The sequence below is a fragment of the Coregonus lavaretus genome (assembly GCF_964263955.1).
Source record: "Coregonus lavaretus genome assembly, chromosome: 8".
Taxonomy (NCBI): domain Eukaryota; kingdom Metazoa; phylum Chordata; class Actinopteri; order Salmoniformes; family Salmonidae; genus Coregonus; species Coregonus lavaretus.
The window spans coordinates 42,895,981-42,919,123 of NC_139995.1; the positions used below are offsets into that span (position 1 = coordinate 42,895,981).

Below are 23,143 nucleotides of genomic sequence, written 5' to 3' on the forward strand. Positions count from 1 at the left end.
AGCATTTCAAGGTCCTGGAGTGGCCTAGCCAGTCTCCAGATCTCAACCCCATAGGAAATCTTTGGAGGGAGTTGAAAGTCCATGTTGCCCAGCGACAGCCCCAAAACATCACTGCTCTAGAGGACATCTGCATGGAGGAATGGGCCAAAATACCAGCAACAATGTGTGAAAACCTTGTGAAGACTTACATAAAACGTTTGACCTGTATCATTGCCAACAAAGGGTATATAACAAAATATTGAGAAACTTTTGTCATTGACCAAATACTTATTTTCCACCATAATTTGCAAATAAATTCATTAAAAATCCTACAATGTGATTTTCTGGATTTCTTTTTCTCATTTCGTCTGTCATAGTTGACGTGTACCTATGATGAAAATTACAGGCCTCTCTCATCTTTTTAAGTGGGAGAACTTGCACAATTGGTGGCTGACTAAATACTTTTTTTCCCCACTGTACTTCTGGGGACCAGAAGTCCCCACAAGAATAGTAAACCAAGAGAAATTTGACCAACTGGGGACATTTTGTTTGTCCCCACAAGGTCAAATGCTATTTCTACGGGGTTTAGGGTTAAGGTTAGAATTAGTGTTAGGGTTCGGAGATAGGGTTCGTTTTTGTTAAGATAATTTATTTACTAATTATTTCAGTGTCTCTGTGCGTCTCCCAAAAGGTTGTAATGCTTTTGGGTCAAGAAACAGACAGAGTCCCGGTCTGCATAGTCAGGCCTTTATTCATTGAGAATTCTGTTATCACAATTTCAGAGTCCATCTTTTATACATGTGTGAAATGGCTAGCTAGTTAGCGGTGCGCGCTAGTAGCATTTCATTCGGTGACATCACTCGCTCTGAGACCTTGAAGTAGTTGTTTCCCTTGCTCTGCAAGGGCCGCGGCTTTTGTGGAGCGACGGGTAACGGTGCTTCGAGGGTGACTGTTGTCGATGTGTGCAGAGGGTCCCTGGTTCAAGCCCAGGTAGGGGCGAGGAGAGGGACGGAAGGAACACTGTTACATTGATGCTGTTGACCCGGATCACTGGTTGCTGCGGAAAAGGAGGAGGTCAAAAGGGGGGTGAGTGTAACTGGTGTGAAATGGCTAGCTAGTTAGCGGTGCGTGCTAGTAGCATTTCAATCGGTGACATCACTCGCTCTGAGACCTTGAAGTAGTTGTTTTCCTTGCTCTGCACGGGCTGCGGCTTTTGTGGAGCGATGGGTAACGGTGCTTCGAGGGTGACTGTTGTCAATGTGTGCAGAGGGTCCCTGGTTCAAGCCCAGGTAGGGGCGAGGAGAGGGACGGAAGCAACACTGTTACATACACACACGTCATACAAAAATCCCACCCCTCTTTAGGCGGGTTGTAGTTTTCCACTTGAAAACTGCTCTCCTGACGATCTGGTCACACACACACACACATACACACACACACACACACACACACACACACACACACACACACACACACACACACACACACACACATACATACACACACATGTTCTTATCATAGTCTACTCCCTGCATTCCTCAGTTATCGCTGTCCTCACAATATCCTGCACCATGTTTAACAGTTTTCCTTCTTCTTCGCCGTCCGGTCTAACTCCTACTCACATTGCTAAATAGTAACACAATGTCATAATCTTTACTGGTCCTACACTCACATTACCAGGTAGTAGATTCTAACACATCTCACACAGTTTCGGAGTGTAATAATTAGTCACTACTAAGAAAGTACTAATTATACTTAAAACAAGAACATTTCACAACTATATTTAAGGGTGGAACATTTAGTCATTACTTTTAACCTGTATATATTTTAATTTCTATATCAGTTTTAGAGTTAGGGTTAGGGTTAGGAGCTAGGGTTAGGTTTAGGGTTAGGGTTAGGGTTAGGTTTAGGGTGAGGGAAAATAGTACATTTCTTGTGGGGACCTAAAATCCCCAAAAGTCCCCACAAGGATAGTAAAACAAGTAAAATTCTCACTCGTGGGGAATTTTTCCCAAGTCCCAATGAGGACAAAGGATATTATAATCTTAGGGGTTAGGTTTAGGGTTAGGGTTAGAATTAGAGTTAGGGTTACAATTAGGGTTAGGGTTTTGATTTAGTGGTTAGGATCAGGATTAGGAGTTAGTTTTAGGGTTTTGGGTTAGGGTTTCGGGTTAGAGTTAGGGTTAAGGGTAAGGGTTGGGGGGGGTCATTAGTAACAGCTCAGTACACATTGACTTAAATAACCTCACCTTCCCCCAAACTCAATCCTTACTCCCCCTCCCTCCCCTTCTCTCCCCATGTCCCTCGCTTAATAATGACCCATTCTGTCTGTTCATGTCTTTCCCCAGCAAACTGGACAACAGGGGTCCATTCCTCCACTGGCTCACCCTGCTAGTCCAGCACTCTGAAGGAGAAGACAGGACAAGAGAGTGGGGTTAGTTCACTCCTGAGACTGGTGAGTTCCATTTTATGATTATAAAGTGTTGTTGTTTTTCTCTGTAAGCATACTCTTAAGTGCTGCTAAACCCCACTGTCACTAGGGAATTACTTAAAGGCCAATGAAGTTCCGTTTTATTAGGGGACTAATATAGTGGACTACAAACTGACAATTGGGACACATCATCATGAAGCGGTGTAATGACACTTTTGTTAATGTCATGTCCCTGAGTGTGATTTTGATATTTGTCTTATTGGCGGTACTGTGATTTTGCTGACTCATAACATACAATGTAATTCCTATCTATGCACATATGTTTCGGTCAGTCAATGGACATCCATTGAAACGCATTCCTGCTGTTTCAGTAGCTGTGGCTTGACTAGTACAATACTAGCATAGTTTGTTGATAACATCTGTCATCTCAATATTCAATTGAAAAGATGTTATCGGTCATCAAATAATATTTAACTTTTGGTACAGAATCCAGTTTTGTGTGACTTTTGTTAAGTTCTATTGGCACCAGGCCAACCCAGAACCAGACTCACACACTCCTGTCAGCTTTCAGAGCAAACATTCCATCTGCATTCTTACCAACAACTCAACAATGCTGCCTTGGTTCCAAATCAACAAGGATCCTAGATGTGACCCCTGGGGAACCTTACGTCTTATCTGAGGTCAGATCTGAGGGGCAAAATAAATTACAATAATAATAAACCTACAGGGTCACATTTGGAGAGCACACACATTTGGAGATGTTACCAAAAAACACTGTATATCATTTTAAATATCCAGCATGGCATTTGATTTTCCCCTGGAGGTAGTTGTGTCTGAGACGGTAGACATCTGGAGGTGTGTGTGTGTGTGTGTGTGTGTGTGTGTGTGTGTGTGTGTGTGTGTGTGTTTGTGGAAGTGTGTATGTGTGTGAACACAGATTTCTCCAGCTGTACTAGAGCTAGACAGGCCGGGGGCCATGGAGAGAAAAAGAGGAGGACCCCAGAGGCAGGCAAACATTGGAATAACAACCCCATTAAAAACAGAGCAATGACCATGCAGATGTGGGTTTACTACCAGGTCACCATGACTGATTATGACCATAGAGAATTCATACTAAATGATTCACTTTATCACAACTGATCATCTTCAGAGGTGATTTGGTTACAATATAAATTGGAACCAAGTGCTGGTTTGGTACGGTGACCAACCAGAGACTGCTGAATATACAGTTGAAGTCGGAAGTTTACATACACTTAGGTTGGAGTCATTAATCCTCGTTTATCAACCACTCCACAAATTTCTTGTTAACAAACTACAGTTTTGGCAAGTCGGTTAGGACATCTACTTTGTGCATGACACAAGTAATTTTTCCAACAATTGTTTACAGACAGATTATTTCACTTATAATTCACTGTATCACAATTCCAGTGGAACAGAAGTTTACATACACTAAGTTGACTGTACCTTTAAACTGCTTGGAAAATTCCAGAAAATTATGTCATGGCTTTAGAAGCTTCTGATAGGCTAATTGACATCATTTGAGTATATTGCAGGTGTACCTGTGGATGTATTTCAAGGCCTACCTTCAAACTCAGTGCCTCTTTGCTTGACATAATGAGAAAATCAAAAGAAATCAGCCAAGACCTCAGAAAAGAAATTGTAGACCACCACAAGTCTGGTTCATCCTTGGGAGCAATTTCCAATCACCTGAAGGTACCACATTCATCTGCACAAACAATAGTACGCAAGTATAAACACCATTGGACCACGCAGCTGTCATACCGCTCAGGAAGGAGACGAGTTCTGTCTCCTAGAGATGAACGTACTTTGGTGCGAAAAGTGCAAATCAATCCCAGAACAACAGCAAAGGACCTTGTGAAGATGCTGGAGGAAACAGGTACAAAAGTATCTATATCCACAGTAAAACGGGTCCTATATCGACATAACCTGAAAGGCCGCTCAGCAAGGAAGAAGCCACTGCTCCAAAACCACCATTATAAAGCCAGACTACGGTTTGCAACTGCACATGGGGACAAAGATAATACTTTTTGGAGAAATGTCCTCTGGTCTGATGAAACAAAAATAGAACTGTTTGGCCATAATGACCATCGTTATGTTTGCAGGAAAAAGGGGGATGCTTGCCCAGCCGAAGAACACCATCCCAACTGTGAAGCACGGGGGTGGCAGCATCATGCTGTGGGGGTGCTTTGCTGCAGGAGGGTCTGGTGCACTTCACAAAATAGATAGCATCATGAGGAAGGAACGAGTCCTATATCCCAAGTGGCAACGGTCTAAGACACTGCATCTCAGTGCTTGAGGCGTCACTACAGACCACCTGGTTCGATTCCAGGCTGTATCACAACCGGCCGTGATTGGGAGTCCCATAGTGCGGCGCACAATTGGCCCAGTATCGTCCGGGTTTGGCCGGTGTAGGCTGTCATTGTAAATAAGAATTTGTTCTTAACTGACTTGCCTAGTTAAATAAAGGTAAAATAAAAAATAAAAACATTTAAAAAATAAAAGGACAATTATGTCGATATATTGAAGCAACATCTCAAGACATAAGTCAGGAAGTTAAAGCTTGGTCGCAAATGGGTCTTCCAAATGGACAATGATCCCAAGCATACTTCCAAAGTTGTGGCAAAATGGCTTAAGGACAACAAAGTCAAGGTATTGGAGTGTCCATCACAAAGCCCTGACCTCAATCCTATAGAAAATGTGTGGGCAGGACTGAAAAAGTGTGTGCGAGCAAGGAGGCCCACAAACCTGACTCAGTTACACCAGCTCTGTCAGGAGGAATGGGCCAAAATTCACCCAACTTATTGTGGGAAGCTTGTGGAAGACTACCCGAAACGTTTGACCCAAGTTAAACAATTTAAAGGCATTGCTACCAAATACTAATTGAGTGTATGTAAACTTCTGACCCACTGGGAATGTGATGAAAGAAATAAAGCTTAAATAAATCATTCTCTCTACTATTATTCAGACATTTCACATTCTTAAAATAAAGTGGTGATCCTAACTGACGTAAGACAGGGAATTGTTACTAGGATTAAATGTCAGGAATTGTGAAAAACAGGTTAAAGAAGGATTTTCAAGCCTAGAGACAATTGAGACATGGATTGTGTATGTGTGCCATTCAGTGCCTTTGAGTAGTAGGTGACAGGCACACCAGTTTGTGTCAAGAACTGAAACGCTTCTGGGTTTTTCAACCTCAACAGTTTCCTGTGTGTATCAAGAATGGTCCACCACCCAAAGGACATCCAGCCAACTTGACACAACTGTGCGAAATATTGGAGTCAACACTGGCCACATCCCTGTGGAACGCTTTCGACACCTTGTGGAGTCCATGCACCAACAAATTAAGGCTGTTCTGAGGACAAAAGGAGGTATAACTCAATATTAGGAATGTGCTCCTAATGTTTTGTACACTCAGTGTATAACCCTTTGCACACACAGTTTGTTCCGTGTGTAACCTGAGGATGGCACTGCTGTGTGTGGTTGTGGCCCTGTCCCTGGTGCTTCTTGGTCCCTGCCCCAGGGGGGCCTGGAGCCTGACAAACAGCCCTATGACCTGGAGGACTTGGAGCTGAATGGAGAAACAGACTGGGAAAACCTGGACCTCAATGGAGAAAACTATGACTATGAAGACCTAGACCAAGTGGTGAAGAAAATGGGAGGGAAAGGTAGGGGAGGAGACTGACTAATTGTAAGTCAATCTGGATAAGAGCGTCTGCTGAATGACTAAAATGCAGTGGTGTAAAGTACTTAAGTAAAAATATTTTAAAGTACTAGTTAAGTCATTTTTTGGGGTATCTGTACTTTACTTTACTATTTATATTTTTGACAACTTTAGCTTTAATCCACTACATTCCTACAAAAATAGATTTATTTTTACTCCATACATTTTCCCTGACACCCAAAAGTACTTGTTACATTTTGAATGCTTAGCAGGACAGGAAAATGGTCCAATTCACGCACTAATCAAGAGAACATTCCTGGTCATCCCTAAAGCCTCTGATCTGGTGGACTCACTAAACACAAATTCTTCTTTTGTAAATGATGTCTGAGTGTTGGAGTGTGCCCCTGGCTATCTGTAAATAAAATAAAAACAAGAGCATTGTGCCGTCTGGTTTGCTTAATATAAGGAATTTGAAATGATTCATACTTTTACTTTTGATACTTACAGTGAGGGAAAAAAGTATTTGATCCCCTGCTGATTTTGTACATTTGCCCACTGACAAAGAAATGACCAGTCTATAATTTTAATGGTAGGTTTATTTGAACAGTGAGAGACAGAATAACAACAAAAAAATCCAGAAAAATGCATGTCAAAAATGTTATAAATTGATTTGCATTTTAATGAGGGAAATAAGTATTTGACCCCTCTGTAAAACATGACATAGTACTTTGTGGAAAAACCCTTGTTGGCAATCACAGAGGTCAGACGTTTCTTGTAGTTGGCCACCAGGTTTGCACATAACTCAGGAGGGATTTTGTCCCACTCCTCTTTGCAGATGTTCTCCAAGTCATTAATGTTTCGAGGCTGACGTTTGGCAACTCGAACCTTCAGCTCCCTCCACAGATTTTCTATGGGATTAAGGTCTGGAGACTGGCTAGGCCACTCTAGGACCTTAATGTGCTTCTTCTTGAGCCACTCCTTTGTTGCCTTTGCCGTGTGTTTTGTGTCATTGTCATGCTGGAATACCCATCCACGACCCATTTTCAATGCCCTGGCTGAGGGAAGGAGGTTCTCACCCAAGATTTGACGGTACATGGCCCGTCCATCGTCCCTTTGATGCGGTGAAGTTGTCCTGTCCCCTTAGCAGAAAAACACCCCCAAAGCATAATGTTTCCACCTCCATGTTTGACGGTGGGGATGGTGTTCTTAGGGTCATAGGCAGCATTCCTGCCTATGAGTTGATGCCAAAGAGCTCGATTTTGGTCTCATCTGACCACAACACTTTCACCCAGTTCTCCTCTGAATCATTCAGATGTTCATTGGCAAACTTCAGACGGCCCTGTATATGTGCTTTCTTGAGCAGGGGGACCTTGCGGGCGCTGCAGGATTTCAGTCCTTCATGGCGTAGTGTGTTACCAATTGTTTTCTTGGTGACTATGGTCCCAGCTGCCTTGAGATCATTGACAAGATCCTCCCGTGTAGTTCTGGGCTGATTCCTCACCGTTCTCATGATCATTGCAAACTCCACGAGGTGAGATCTTGCATGGAGCCCCAGGCCGAGGGAGATTGACAGTTATTTTGTGTTTCTTCCATTTGCGAATAATCGCACCAACTGTTGTCACCTTCTCACCAAGTTGCTTGCCGATGGTCTTGTAGCCCATTCCAGCCTTGTGTAGGTCTACAATCTTGTCGCTGACATCCTTGGAGAGCTCTTTGGTCTTGGCCATGGTGGAGAGTTTGGAATCTGATTGATTGATTGCTTCTGTGGACAGGTGTCTTTTATACAGATAACAAACTGAGATTAGGAGCACTCCCTTTAAGAGTGTGCTCCTAATCTCAGCTCGTTACCTGTATAAAAGACACCTGGGAGCCAGAAATCTTTCTGATTGAGAGGGGGTCAAATACTTATTTCCCTCATTAAAATGCAAATCAATTTATAACATTTTTGACATGCGTTTTTCTTGATTTTTTAGTTGTTATTCTGTCTCTCACTGTTCAAATAAACCTACCATTAAAATAATAGACTGATCATTTCTTTGTCAGTGGGCAAACGTACAAAATCAGCAGGGATCAAATACTTTATTCCCTCACTGTAAGTATATCAAATACTTTTAGACTTTTACTCAAGTAGTATTTTACTGGGTGACTCACTTTTACTTGCATCCTTTTCTATTAAAGTATCTTTACTTTTACTCAAGTATGACAATTGGGTACTTTTTCTACCACTGCAAAAAAAATGTAAGGAGAGGAGAGGAAAGAGAGAGAGAAGTGGAGGGTGAAACATAAGAGTAGGGAACGATAGAGGAGAGGCAAGATGAAGAGAGAAGAAAAGTAAGACTGGACAATAGGGGAGAAAGGAATGAGTGTGAGAGGGAAGGAATGAATTATAGGAGTGGGAGAAGGGAAAGGAGAGGGAAAACGGTCGAGAGAGGAGGAGGGATATGAATTGGTAAATCTACTAATGTAAAAAAAAGTATAAATAAAAGCATTAATAATAATAATCCCCCCATAATAATAATAATCCCCCATCCACCAATAATAAATAGAAAACGTAATGTACTCCTCTCTGTGAGAGCAGATCGAGGTGGGGATGGTTGCACCCCCTGTTTCTGAGACCCCTCCACCCACCAACATGCCCCCTCCTGAGTATGAGAAGGAGGTGACCCTGTCCCTAAGGCCGACCCCTTCACCTGTTCCCGTAACTCAGGACTTCAAAGGACCAGGTCTGTTTGGACCAGAAAATGGCCGCGGTGAGTCACAAAGAGCCGGAGGGAGGAGTGTGTGTGTGTGTGTGTGTGTGTGTGTGTGTGTGTGTGTGTGTGTGTGTGTGTGTGTGTGTGTGTGTGTGTGTGTGTGTGTGTGTGTGTGTGTGTGTGTGTGTGTGTGTGTGTGTGTGTGTGTGTGTGTGTGTGTGTGTATGTGTGTGTGATATTCTTTCTGTCTCTGTGCAGGTATGTTTGCTGTGTGTGTGTATCAGTGGAAGCGTGTATTGTGATGATGCTGACCTGGAGCAGATTCCCCCGCTGCCTAAAGATACCACACACTTCTACGGACGCTTCAACAGGATCAGACACGTCAAAAATACTGACTTCATCAACCTCAGTAAGATACACACACACACACAAACCCCAGAGGAGGCTGGTGAAAGGAGCTATAGGAGGATGGGCTCATTGTAATGGCTGGAATGGAATAAATGGAATTATATCAAACACTTCAAACATATGGAAAACAAGTGTTTGACTCCGTTCAATTTTTTTCCATTCCAGCCAATACAATGAGCCTGTCCTTCTATAGCTCCTCCCACCAGCCTCCTCTGACACACACACCCACCCATGCACGCATGCATGCACACAGGCACACACAGGGTTGGGGAGTAACAGATTACATGTAATCACACACACAGACAGACACACACACTACTGGCCACACAACCTAATATCCCCCTTTAGAGACCAATAATACAGGGGCTAGATAGGGACAAAATAATAATAACTGACAATACAGTATATGTTCACCTCACCCCCGGTCTGTGTGATACAGTAGTTTACCTCACCCCCTGGTCTGTGTGATACAGTAGTTTACCTCACCCCCTGGTCTGTGTGATACAGTAGTTTACCTCACCCCCTGGTCTGTGTGATACAGTAGTTTACCTCACCCCCTGTGTTCCAGACAAGCTGAAGCGCATCGACCTGACAGGGAACCAGATCTCTGGGTTGGATGAGGATGCGTTCTGCCCCCTGCCACAGCTCCAGGACATCCTATTGGCTGATAACAACCTGCAGGCGCTGCCAGAGCTCCCACCCACCCTCAGATATGTTGATGTGCGCAACAACAGACTGATCAGCAAAGGACTACACAAAGAGGGCTTCAAGGTACATACAAACACACACATGCGTACCTACGTACACACATATGTACACACACACACACACAAACACACACACTAGCTATAATTGTGATGAATTCTTTGTGCCAGAGGGCATTCTTTGTTAGCACAGAATTGAACAGTAAATACCTAGTAGCTGAAGCAGGACTGTAGGATACAGCCTCTCTGGATTGAATAGAGATGGAGTTCCCTCTGGTGGCCTTTATAGAGGTTTTCTTCTCCATCTGGCCTGAACAGGATATGAGCCAGCTGGAGTTCTTGTATCTGTCTGATAACGAGCTGAACTACATCCCTATCCCACTGCCTGAGAGCCTCAGAGTACTTACACCTGCAGGTATCAATACGCATGTACACACACCGCTCATGGATCTCATATACACATTTCACACTCCTTACACATCCAGACTCTACATACATTTAAAGACCCATTCCAGCCTCCATAGAACCTATTTTATCACCTGATTTACTTAACAAAAGGCACATCTCAATAGGTGGTCCAGATGTCCTCTGACATGGCATAAGTGAGTGGGCCTTTCCTCATTTTGTCCTCTATTGTTCCCGCAAGCAAGGGTGGAGGCCGATGAGATCAGAGTGCATCAGACAAACTCCTTGAATTACCAAACCTTTGAATATCGCAATTGTGTATAAAAAACACACATTTTCTCAAAACGTATTTATTTACCCTTAAGTGTGTGTACTTTACTGTATTTATTCCTGGAACAAATCCAATGTAATTTGTCACATGCGTCGAATACAACCGGTGTATACTTGAAACCGTGAACCGGGAAATGCTTGCTTATGATCCCTTCCCAACAATTCAGAGTTAAAAAATAAGGTAACACTTTTTATTTGTATTATTATTTTTGGTAACACTTCATTTTAAGGGGTCCTTATTAAAGACAGTGTAATTAAATATGTAAATATGTAATTATACTGTAACAAGATTTGTAATTAATTGTAATAATTCATAGTTACACTATAATAACAACATGTTATGTTATGGTCCTCTGTAGCTCAGTTGGTAGATCACGGCGCTTGTAACGCTAAGGTAGTGGGTTCGATCCCCGGGACCACCCATACACAAAAAAAAAAAAATATGCACGCATGACTGTAAGTCGCTTTGGATAAAAGCGTCTGCTAAATGGCATATCATATTATATTATTATTATTATTATATTATTATTATTATTATTATATATTATTATGTAACTGGTGGTAATTGCAGTATGCAATTACAGAGGTGTAACAATTAATGCTCGTTACCATGCTTGTTACAAATGTAAAACGTTCCGATAGTATCCCAACGCACCATATTTCAGCCTGCACAAACCACGTGATAAGTGTTAGCCAATTGAAAACCATCCAACTCATTGACATAACTCTGCAATAAAGGGCTCTGGAGTCTAATTACATTGTACTTATGCAGATATTACACATACTCTGTGGTGTACTAGTATGTTTAGCCATAAAATGAGGGACAGGTTGTCAGGGTAATGTATTATATACAGTGCATTCGGAAAGTATTCAGACCCCTTGACCCTTTTCACATTTTGTTACGTTACAGCCTTATTCTAAAATTGATTAAATAGTTTTGTTCCCCTCATCAATCTACACACACTACCCCATAACGACAAAGCAAAAACAGGTTTTTAGACATTTTTGCAAATGTATTACAAATAAAAAACGGAAATATTAAATTTACATAAGTATTCAGAACCAGTACTTTGTTGAAGCACCTTTGGCAGCGATTACAGCCTCGAGTCTTCTTGGTTATGACGCTACAAGCTTGGCACACCCGTATTTGGGGATTTTCTCCCATTCTTCTCTGCAGATCCTCTTACGCTCTGTCAGGTTGGATGGGGACAGTCGCTGCACAGCTATTTTCAGGTCTCTCCTAAGACGTTAGATCGGGTTCAAGTCCGGGCTCTGGCTGGGCCACTCAAGGACATTCAGAGACTTGTCCTGAAGCCACTGCTGCGTTGCCTTGGCTGTGTGCTTAGAGCCGTTGTCCTGTTGGAAGGGCAACCTTTGCCCCAGTCTGAGGTCCTGAGTGCTCTGGAGCAGGTTTTCATCAAGGATCAAATAAAATAAAATCAAATTGTATTCGTCACATGCACCGAATACAACAGGTGTAGACCTTACAGTGAAATGCTTACTTACAAGCCCTTAACCAACAATGCAGTTTTAAGAAAAATAAGTGTTAAGTAAAAAATAGATGAGTAAAAAATTGAGAGAATGCCAAGAGTGTGCAAAGCTGTCATCAAGGCAAAGGGTGGCTATTTGAAGAATCTCAAATATAAAATATATTTTGATTTGTTTCACACTTTATTGGTTACTACATGACTCCATATGTGTTATTTCATAGTTTTGATGTCTTCACTATTATTCTACAATGTAAAAAAAAAAAAAAACTTGAATGAGTTGGTGCGTCCAAACTTTTGACTGGTAGTATATACAGTGGGGCAAAAAAGTATTTAGTCAGCCACCAATTGTGCAAGTTCTCCCACTTAAAAAAATGAGAGAGGCCTGTCATTTTCATCATAGGTACACGTCAACTATGACAGACAAATTGAGAAAGAAAATTCTGGAAAACTACATTGTAGGATTTTTAATGAATTTATTTGCAAATTATGGTGGAAAATAAGTATTTGGTCACCTACAAACAAGCAAGATTCCTGGCTCTCACAGACTTGTAACTTCTTCTTTAAGAGGCTCCTCTGTCCTCCACTCGTTACCTGTATTAATGGCACCTGTTTGAACTTGTTATCAGTATAAAAGACACCTTTCCACAACCTCAAACAGTCACACTCCAAACTCCACTATGGCCAAGACCAAAGAGCTGTCAAAGGACACCAGAAACAAAATTGTAGACCTGCACCAGGCTGGGAAGATTGAATCTGCAATAGGTAAGCCGCTTGGTTTGAAGAAATCAACTGTGGGAGCAATTATTAGGAAATGGAAGACATACAAGACCACTGATAATCTCCCTCGATCTGGGGCTCCACGCAAGATCTCACCCCGTGGGGTCAAAATGATCACAAGAACGGTGAGCAAAAATCCCAGAACCACACGGGGGGACCTAATGAATGACCTGCAGAGAGCTGGGACCAAAGTAACAAAGCCTACCATCAGTAACGCACTACGCAGTGCCAGACGTGTCCCCCTGCTTAAGCCAGTACATGTCCAGGCCTGTCTGAAGTTTGCTAGAGTGCATTTGGATGATCCAGGAGAGGATTGGGAGAATGTCATATGGTCAGATGAAACCAAAATATAACTTTTTGGTAAAAACTCAACTCGTCGTGTTTGGAGGACAAAGAATGCTGAGTTGCATTCAAAGAACACCATACCTACTGTGAAGCATGGGGGTGGAAACATCATGCTTTGGGGCTGTTTTTCTGCAAAGGGACCAGGACGACTGATCCGTGTAAAGGAAAGAATGAATGGGGCCATGTATCGTGAGATTTTGAGTGAAAACCTCCTTCCATCAGCAAGGGCATTGAACATGAAACGTGGCTGGGTCTTTCAGCATGACAATGATCCCAAACACACCGCCCGGGCAACGAAGGAGTGGCTTCGTAAGAAGCATTTCAAGGTCCTGGAGTGGCCTAGCCAGTCTCCAGATCTCAACCCCATAGAAAATCTTTGGAGGGAGTTGAAAGTCCGTATACCCAGCGACAGCCCCAAAACATCACTGCTCTAGAGGAGATCTGCATGGAGGAATGGGCCAAAATACCAGCAACAGTGTGTGAAAACCTTGTGAAGACTTACAGAAAACGTTTGACCTGTGTCATTGCCAACAAAGGGTATATAACAAAGTATTGAAAAACTTTTGTTATTGACCAAACACTTATTTTCCACCATAATTTGCTAATAAATTCATAAAAAATCCTACAATGTGATTTTCTGGATTTTTTTTATTCATTTTGTCTGTCATAGTTGACGTGTACCTATGATGAAAATTACAGGCCTCTCTCATCTTTTTAAGTGGGAGAACTTGCACAATTGGTGGCTGACTAAATACTTTTTTTCCCCACTGTATCTACCTCAAATACCTTGTACCTCTGCACATTGATCTGGTATTGGTACTCCCTGTATATAGCTCCATTCTTGTGTATTTTATTTAATTCCTCTTGTGTTACTACTATTATTTGTATGATTATTTTCAAACTCTGCATCATTGGGAAGGGCTTGTAAGCAAGCATTTCAGGGTGAGGTCTACACCAGTTGAATTTGGCGCATGTGACAAATGAAATTTGATTTGATTTTCATACAGGGAGTACCAGTACCAGATCAAGCTAGCTGCATTCGCCTTCATTTTTAAAGAAATGAATTTGTTCAAAACTGTTCAACTATTGTCTTTCTCTCTCTACTCACCACATTTTATCCACTGCAGTGCTAGCTAGCTGTAGCTTATGATTTCAGTACTAGATTCATTCTCTGATCCTTTGATTGGGTGGACATGTCAGTTCATGCTGCAAGAGCTCTGATAGGTTGAAGGACATCCTAATAACTGTGTAAGTCTATGGAAGGGGTTGAGAACGATGAGCCTCCTAGGTTTTGTATTTAAGTCAATGTACCCAGAGGAGGACGGAAACTAGCTGTCTTCCGACTACACCATGGTGCTACCCTACAGAGAGCTGTTGAGGTTACTGTAGACCTTCATTGCAAAACTGTGTGCTTTAATCAATTATTTGGTGACGTGAATATATTAAGTATAGTTTTTTCTAAAAAGGATAACTTTTTTAATGTTTCACTATTTTTATTTTTATGAAATTCACTGAGGAGGATGGTCCTCTCCTTCCTCCTCTGAGGAGCCTCCACTGGTGTATATGTAGTGTATGTGAATGTGTGTGGGTTTTGTGTGAGAGTGTCAGTGTAGTGTCTGTGAGTGAGTGTGTATATATAGTCTTGTGAGTCAGTGCAAGATAGGGTCAGTGCAGATAGTCTGGGCAACCATTTAATTAACAATTTAGCAGTCTTATGGCTATTTAGCAGTCTTATAGCTTTGAAACAGCCAAAAAATTGTCTGACTGCCTGCCCAGACATATCATCCTAGAACCAGCCCTGCACATATTAAAGGCACTGTCTCAAACCTAGTATTCTATGACGGCTGCAAATGTGTGAGACTAACTGTTCAGCCCCACAGCTCTACTCCAATCCTCAGGCCCTCCCGCATACTTTTTCAGCCCCATTATAGCCTGGTTTCTCTCTCCTCTCCTCTGCAGTCAATGGATTCATAACTGGCACACATTCAAATTGGAGTGGTCCCAGGTAGCACATAGCATTCTGAGAACCATATGTTTCTTAGAGCTTGGTGTGAGCGTGGTTGTCCTATGGTTATTTAGCTTACAACCTTCCCACAACTTCCTGGGAATTGTGCAGGATAATGCGTCCGTAATGGGTCCGAGGTCAAACGACCACCCCTCATCACTGTCAAACGCTCCCTAAAACACTTTAGCGAGCAGGCCTTTCTAATTGACCTGGCCCGGGTATCCTTGATGGATATTGACCTCATTCGTCAGTAGAGGATGCCTGGTTGTTCTTTAAAAGTGCTTTCCTCTCAATCTTAAATAAGCATGCCCCATTCAAAAATTCAGAACTAAGAACAGATATAGCCCCTGGTTCTCCTCAGACTTTACTGCCCTTGACCAGCACAAAAACATCCTGTGGCATACTGCATTAGCATCGAACAGCCCCCGCGATATGCAACTTTTCAGGGAAGTCAGGAACCAATATACACTAGCAGTTAGGAAAGCAAAGGCTAGTTTTTTCAAACAGAAATTTGCATCCTGTAGCACTAACTCCAAAATGTTTTGGGACACTGTAAAGTCCATGGAAAATAAGAGCACCTCCTCCCATCTGCCCACTACACTGAGGCTAGGAAACACTGTCACCACCGATAAATCTACAATAATCCATGCTTTCCACCTGGCTACCACTACCCCTGCCACCAGCTCTGCACCCTCCGCTGCAACTTGCCCATGCCCCCCCCCCCCGCTTCTCCTTCACACAAATTCAGACAGCTGATGTTCTGAAGGAGCTGAAAAATCTGGACCCCTACAAATCAGCTGGGCTAGACAATCTGGACCCTTTCTTTCTAAAATTAGCCGCCGAAATTGTCGCAACCCCTATTTCTAGCCTGTTCAACCTCTCTTCGTAACGTCTGAGATCCCCAGAGATTGGAAAGCTGCCGCGGTCATCCCCCTCTTCAAAGGGGGTGACACTCTAGATCCAAACTGTTACAGACCTATATCCATCCTGCCCTGCCTTTCGAAAGTATTTGAAAGCCAAGTTAACAAACAGATCACCGACCATTTCGAATCCCACCGTACCTTCTCCACTATGCAATCTGGTTTCCGAGCTGGTCATGGGTGCACCTCAGCCACGCTCAAGGTCCTAAACAATGTTATAACCGCGATCGATAAAAGACAGTACTGCGCAGCCGTCTTCATCGACCTGGCCAAGGCTTTCGACTCTGTCAACCACTGAATTCTTATTGGCAGACTAAATAGCCTTGGTTTCTCTAATGATTGCCTCGCCTGGTTCACCAACTACTTCTCAGATAGAGTTCAATGTGTCAAATCGGAGGGCCTGTTGTCTGGACCTCTGACCGTCTCTATGGGGTGCCACAGGGTTCAATTCTCGGGCCGACTCTATTCTATGTGAATATCATTGATGTTGCTCTTGCTGCTGGTGAAGCTCGGATCCACCTCTATGCGGACGACACCATTTTGTATACATCTGGCCCTTCATTGGACACTGTGTTAACAAACCTCCAAACGAGCTTCAACGCCATACAACACTCCTTCCGTAGCCTCCAACTGCTCTTAAACACTAGTAAAACTAAATGCATGCTCTTCAACCGAACGCTGCTTGCACCCGCCCACCCCACTAGAATCACTACTCTCCGCGGGTCTGACCTGGAGTATGTGGACAACTACAAATACCTAGGTGTCTGGTTAGACTGTAAACTCTCCTTCCAGACTCACATTAAGCATCTCCAATCAAAAGTTAGATCTAGAATCGGCTTCTTATTTTGCAACAAAGCCTCCTTCACTCATGCTGCCAAACATGCCCTCGTAAAACTGACTATCCTACCGATCCTTGACTTCGGCGATGTCATTTACAAAATAGCCTCCAACACTCTACTCAGCAAATTGGATGTAGTCTATCACAGTGCCATCCGTTTTGTCACTGAAGCCCCATATACTACCCACCATTGTGACCTGTACGCTCTTGTTGGCTGGCCCTCACTACATATTCGTCGCCAAACCCACTGGCTCCAGGTCATCTATAAATCACTGCTAGGCAAATCCCTGTCTTACCTTAGCTTACTGGTCACCATAGCATTACCCACCCGTAGTCTGCGCTCCAGCAGGTATATCTCACTGGTCATCCCCAAAGCCAACACCTCCTTTGGCCGCCATTCCTTCCAGTTCTCTGCTGCCAATGACTGGAACGAACTGCAAAAATCTCTGAAGCTGAAGACTCTTATCTCCCTCACTAAATTTAAGCGTCAGTTGTCAGAGCAGCTTACCGATCACTGCACCTGTACACAGCCATTCTGAAATTAGCCCACCCAACTACCTCATCCCCATATTGTTATTTATTTAGCTAATTTGCACCCCAGTATCTCTATTTGCACATCATCTTTTGCACATCTATCATTCCAGTGTTAATACGAAATTGTAACTATTTTGCAGTATGGCCTATTTATTGCCTTACCTCCATAACTTACTACATTCGCGCACACTGTATATATATTTTCTGTTTGTATTTTTGACTTTATGTTTTGTTTACCTCATATGTAACTCTGTGTTGTTGTTTTTATCGCACTGCTTTGCTTTATCTTGGCCAGGTCGCAGTTGTAAATGAGAACTTGTTCTCAACTGGCTTACCTGATTAAATAAAGGTGAAAGAAAAAAAAGAGAAAAAAAGAAAAATAGTTGCTTGGCTTTGGAATATTCTCAGTACATTTAAGGAACTTGACAAAAAACATTATATTTTGGGTATTTAATTACTTTAACAGAACGTTTCCGATAAGTTCAAACAAGGTTATATTTCATTTCAATTTTGGTAAGGTTCTAGAAATGTTCTCCAACTGGTTTGACATTGGGAATGTTCTCAAATAGTTCAGAGAACGTTAAGAAAAAAACGTTATTCTGTGGGAATTTCAGTACTTCAGCATAACGTTTCCTGCAGGTTTCCTCATGGTTTTATTTAAAGTAATGTTCTCAAATTGTTCCGGGAACGTTAAGGAAACTTTCCATAAAAACCACAGGAAAACTTTAGTAATGTTATGAGAATATTCTAATAATGTTATTTAAAACATATACATTCTGTTCTCAGCATCAACAAAACTATCTCTATCCTCTATTTAGTGTGTTCATTAATTGGCCACACCTGATCTTAATGTGTGTTTGTTTCCTTTGAAATGGGGTCTATTTGAATAGACTAAAATGAACAGCTTTATATGCGTAAAAAACATGGAGTGCAAGCACCATGCTGCTGGAGCAGTGGATTAATTACATGGATAGAGAACAAAATATTATAGGTTTGACTCTCACTGATGCCGTGTCACAATAAAAAATAAATGTGTTTGCATGATTAATGCCAAAATAAATTAATTTCCATGGCTGCGTTTAGACAGGCATCCCAATTCTGATCATTTATTTCACTAATTGGTCTTTTGACCGATCAGATCTGAAAAAGATCTGATGTGATTTGTCAAAAGACCAATTAGTGGAAAAAATGATCAGAATTGGGCTGCTTGTGTTAAGAATAGTTAACCCAAAATAAGATGGCAGTGTTATAAAAAATCTTATCAAAACATTAAGTGAAAGTTTTAAGGAAGTTATTCAAAAACCTCCAAATAATTTCAGTTCTCAGAGCGTTAATAAAACCTCCCAGGAAAACGTTCAAGGAACCAGAGTAAAACATTCTCAGAACCTCCCTGCAACCTAAAAATAAACGTTCCCAGAACAGGCAACATTTTCACTTTGGTTCTCAGAATGTTTAGAAAACATTCAGTTTTACCGGTCAGGAAACATATGGCTTTGTTCCCACAACCAATGTGAAACCAAAAACATACATTCCCACAACTTCCAAGGAACAAAATGTGCTAGCTGGGGAGTCTGTGAATTAATTTAATGAAGTCTGTAATCATGTCTCTGCTTAATCCAGTTTAATTACCTCATCATAGTAACACACAACCCCCCTCTCTGTTTTTCTATCTCCCCTCTCTGTCTCTCTCTCTCCCTCTCTCACCCTCCCTCTCTCTCTCTGTGTCTCGTTATCTCTCTGTCTCTCTGTCCCCCCTCCTCTCTCCACCAGAACAACAATATCCAGACTCTCCCCGTGGACACGTTCTGTAACAGCCATGACCGTAACTGCATACGACGCTCCATGGAAGACATCAGGCTGGACGGAAATCCCATCAACATCAACCTGTACGCCTCCTCCTACATCTGCCTGACTCGCCTGCCTGTCGGGAGTCACTGAGGGGGTGCATTGAGGGAACATGGGGGGGCATGGAGGTAGGAATGGAGGGGCTCTGCAAAGAGGGGGGTAGAGAGGAAGAGATGAGGGAGGGAGGGGGGAAGAGGGAAGAGAAGGTATTCAATTATAAAACAATTCAAAAGACAGAGATGAGGGTAAGGGATGGAGGAAGGGAGGATGGGGAAGGGGTGAGCTGTTCATTATATTTAGGTTCACTATCTCTTTAACGTTAGCTGCCGACTGAATCCTGAGACACCTGTGATGTCACACCTGTAAGAGGCTGTCCTCAGCCAGAGACAAATCTCTGTCCTGACTTAATGATTGATTGGCAGATCGCCCAATCAATGAAGTGCTGTCTGCTTGTACCTGACAGAGATCTATCCTGCTGAAATCCAACCTGGGGAGAGAAAAACAGCTGCCATTGTATGGACTGTCTGTGTGTCTGCTACTCTTGCCTACTGAAAACATGTGTCACCTCACAATGATATTGTCATTCTTAATGATAGGTCGACCATAATAAAAAGCACTGTGACTTATTAAGCCTGTTTGTTTATCAACAATATCAATTAATCTATTAAAACATAAAACCTGCTCCTTAATCGTAACTTCCCGTGTCTTTCTTTTCTTTCCAAAACACTTGAGCGTGCTGTATGACCAACTCTGTCGCTATCTCTCTCAGAACCATCTTCTTGACCCTAACCAGTCAGGCTTCAAGACGGGTCACTCAACCGAGACTGCTATCCTCTGTGGTATAGAAGCTCTGCACTGCCAAAGCTGACTCTCTCCTCTGTTCTCATCCTCCTAGATCTATCTGGTGCTTTTGACATGGTGAACCATCAGATCCTCCTCTCCACCCTCTCAGGGCTGGGCATCTCAGGTTCTGCACACTCATGGATTGCATCATAACTGGCAGGCCGCTCCTACCAGGTGACGTGGAGAGGATCTGTGTCTGCACCACATACTCTCACTACTGGTGTCCCTCAGGGCTCGATTCTAGGCCTCTTTTCTCGATACAACAAGTCACTTGGCTCTGTCATATCCTCACGTGGTCTCTCCTATCATTGCTATGCGGATGACACTCAACTACTTTTCTCCTTCCCCCTTCTGACACCCCGTTGGCGACACGCATCTCTGCGTGCCTGGGAGATATCTCAGCATGGATCTCGGCCCACTACCTCACGCTCAACCTTGACAAGACGGAGCTGCTCTTCCTCCCAGGGGAGGCCTGCCTGCTCAAATCCTCTCCATCACTCCATTGTGTCCCCCTCACAGAGTGCAAAGAACCTTGGCATGACCCTTGACAAAACCCTGTCGTTTCTGCAAACATGAAAGCAGTGACTCGCTCCTTCAGGTTCATATAAGAACCTACCTCACACAGGAAGCGGCGCAGATCCTAATCCAAGCACTTGTCATCTCCCGTATGAACTACTGCAATTCACTGTTGGCTGGGCTCCCCACTTGTGCCATCAAACCCCTGCAACTTATCCAGTGGTTCAACCTTCCCAAGTTCTCCCATGTCACCCCACTCTCCGCACACTAGCTTCCAGTCGAAGCTTGCATGAACTACAAGACCATGGTACTTGCCTACGGAACAGCAAGATGCATGCACTAACTGTAATTCACTCTGCATAAGAGCACCTGCTAAATGACTAAAATGTAAATGTACAGTATATTAGATAATTCACTGTAAGGTAGAGTAGCCAAATGAGTAGCCAAGCAGATCAATGTTGTTTTGTCATTTGATTTCAATTGAATATCTCATCACTGGGATGTGTTGAATAAAACTGTAGTGAGGTCAGAGAGAAACATCTCCCAATCCCAGTCCCCTATGCATGTGTGGAGATCTGACAATGTGGTATAGCTCCACTTTTCCTTCTGATAGAATAGGCTAGGAAATTCAGCCAAAGTGCTTTCACCTCCCCAATCCTCTCAGCGCTCCACAAGTGCATAGTGCATAGGGGGCTAGCTATGCAAAGAGACTGATGCCATACGTACTAGTTATATCAAATCAAACTTTATTTGTCCCATGCGCCAAATACCGTGAAATGCTTACTTATCAGTACTTATAAGAATTGCAAACTATATGGTGATCAGATCTTTACAGTGGTGGATCTCTCTCTAGTAACTGAATTTCCATATTAGCTGTATGTGGTAAGAAGACCTTGGTTAATATTTGACAGTGCTGTGCCAAGCCTTTGTTTTAGGTCATATTACACTATACCCACAGTAGCCTACTAATCTTTTTCATGTAGTCAACACAATAATCATTCTAACTCAGAATACACACCTCCATTTTATTTTCCTCACAGTCCTTCAATCTCTTATTGTCACGATCGTCGACAGATGAAGCGGACCAATGCACAGCGTGATAAGCGTACATACTTTATTTGTGTACACACACGAACCAAAACAATAAACTAAACGATACGTGAAGTCCTAGGTTATACACAAAACCCTACGGAACAAGATCCCACAATAAACTAGTGAAAACAGGCTGCCTAAGTATGGTCCCCAATCAGAGACAACGAGCTAAAGCTGCCTCTGATTGGGAACCACCCTGGCCAACATAGATCTAAACGATCTAGAACGAAAACATTGAAAATGTAACAGAAACTCCACACCCTGGCTCAACATTTAAGAGTCCCCAGAGCCAGGGCGTGACAGTACCCCCCCCCCAAAGGCGCGGACTGCGACCGCGCCAACCAAACACAAGAGGGTAGGGGCCGGGTGGGCATTCCGCCTCGGAGGCGGATCCGGCTCCGGGCGTGACCACCACTCTCTCTCCACCCCCCCGTAGCGCCCCTGATCTGGTCCCGCTGGCCGGAGCTGGACTGGACACCGGTGGAGCGGATTGCTCTGGCTCCGGAGTGGAGCAGCTGCCCGGTGCCGGACCAGGCACCGGTGGAACAGGCACGGGCCGTGCCGGACTGACGACGCGCACCACAGGCTTGGTGCGGGGAGCAGGAACAGGCCGGACCGGGCTGACGACGCGCACCACAGGCTTGGTGCGGGGAGCAGGAACAGGCCGGACCGGGCTGGCGACGCGCACCACAGGTTTGGTGCGAGGGACAGGAACAGGCCGGACCGGGCTGGCGACGCGCACCACAGGCTTGGTGCGAGGGACAGGAACAGGCTGGACCGGGCTGGCGACGCGCACCACTGGCTTGGTGCGGGGAGCAGGAACAGGCCGGACCGGGCTGGCGACGCGCACCACTGGTTTGGTGCGGGAAGCAGGAACAGGCCGGACTGGGCTGGCAACGCGCACCACAGGCTTGGTGCGAGGGACAGGAACAGGCCGGACCGGGCTGGCGACGCGCACCACTGGCTTGGTGCGGGGAGCAGGAACGGGCCGGACCGGGCTGGCGACGTGCACCACTGGTTTGGTGCGAGGGACAGGAACAGGCCGGACCGGGCTGGCGACGCGCACCACAGGCTTGGTGCGAGGGGCAGGAACAGGCCGGGCTGGACTGTGGAGACGGACTGGAGGTCTGGAGCGGAGAGCTGACACAACCCGTCCTGGCTGAATGCCTATTTCCACACAATCTGTGTGAGGCATCAGCACAGGACGTACAGGGCTGTGCACTCATACTGGCACTACAGCACGGGGCACTGGCGCAGGATATCCGGGACCGAGGAGGGGTACTGGAGGCCACAAGCGTTGAGCCGG

The 23,143-nt window shown here is 43.9% G+C and overlaps 1 pseudogene across 1 annotated transcript; it reads left to right on the forward strand.

Annotated features, from left to right (window-relative positions):
• Positions 1-5,892: 5,892 nt before the first annotated feature.
• LOC311134358 (epiphycan-like) lies at positions 5,893-19,479 on the forward strand (annotated as a pseudogene). The gene is made up of 6 exons: positions 5,893-6,074; positions 8,671-8,871; positions 9,044-9,194; positions 9,762-9,964; positions 10,216-10,312; positions 19,312-19,479. The product of its transcript is annotated as an epiphycan-like (transcript).
• The last annotated feature ends 3,664 nt before the right edge of the window (positions 19,480-23,143 follow it).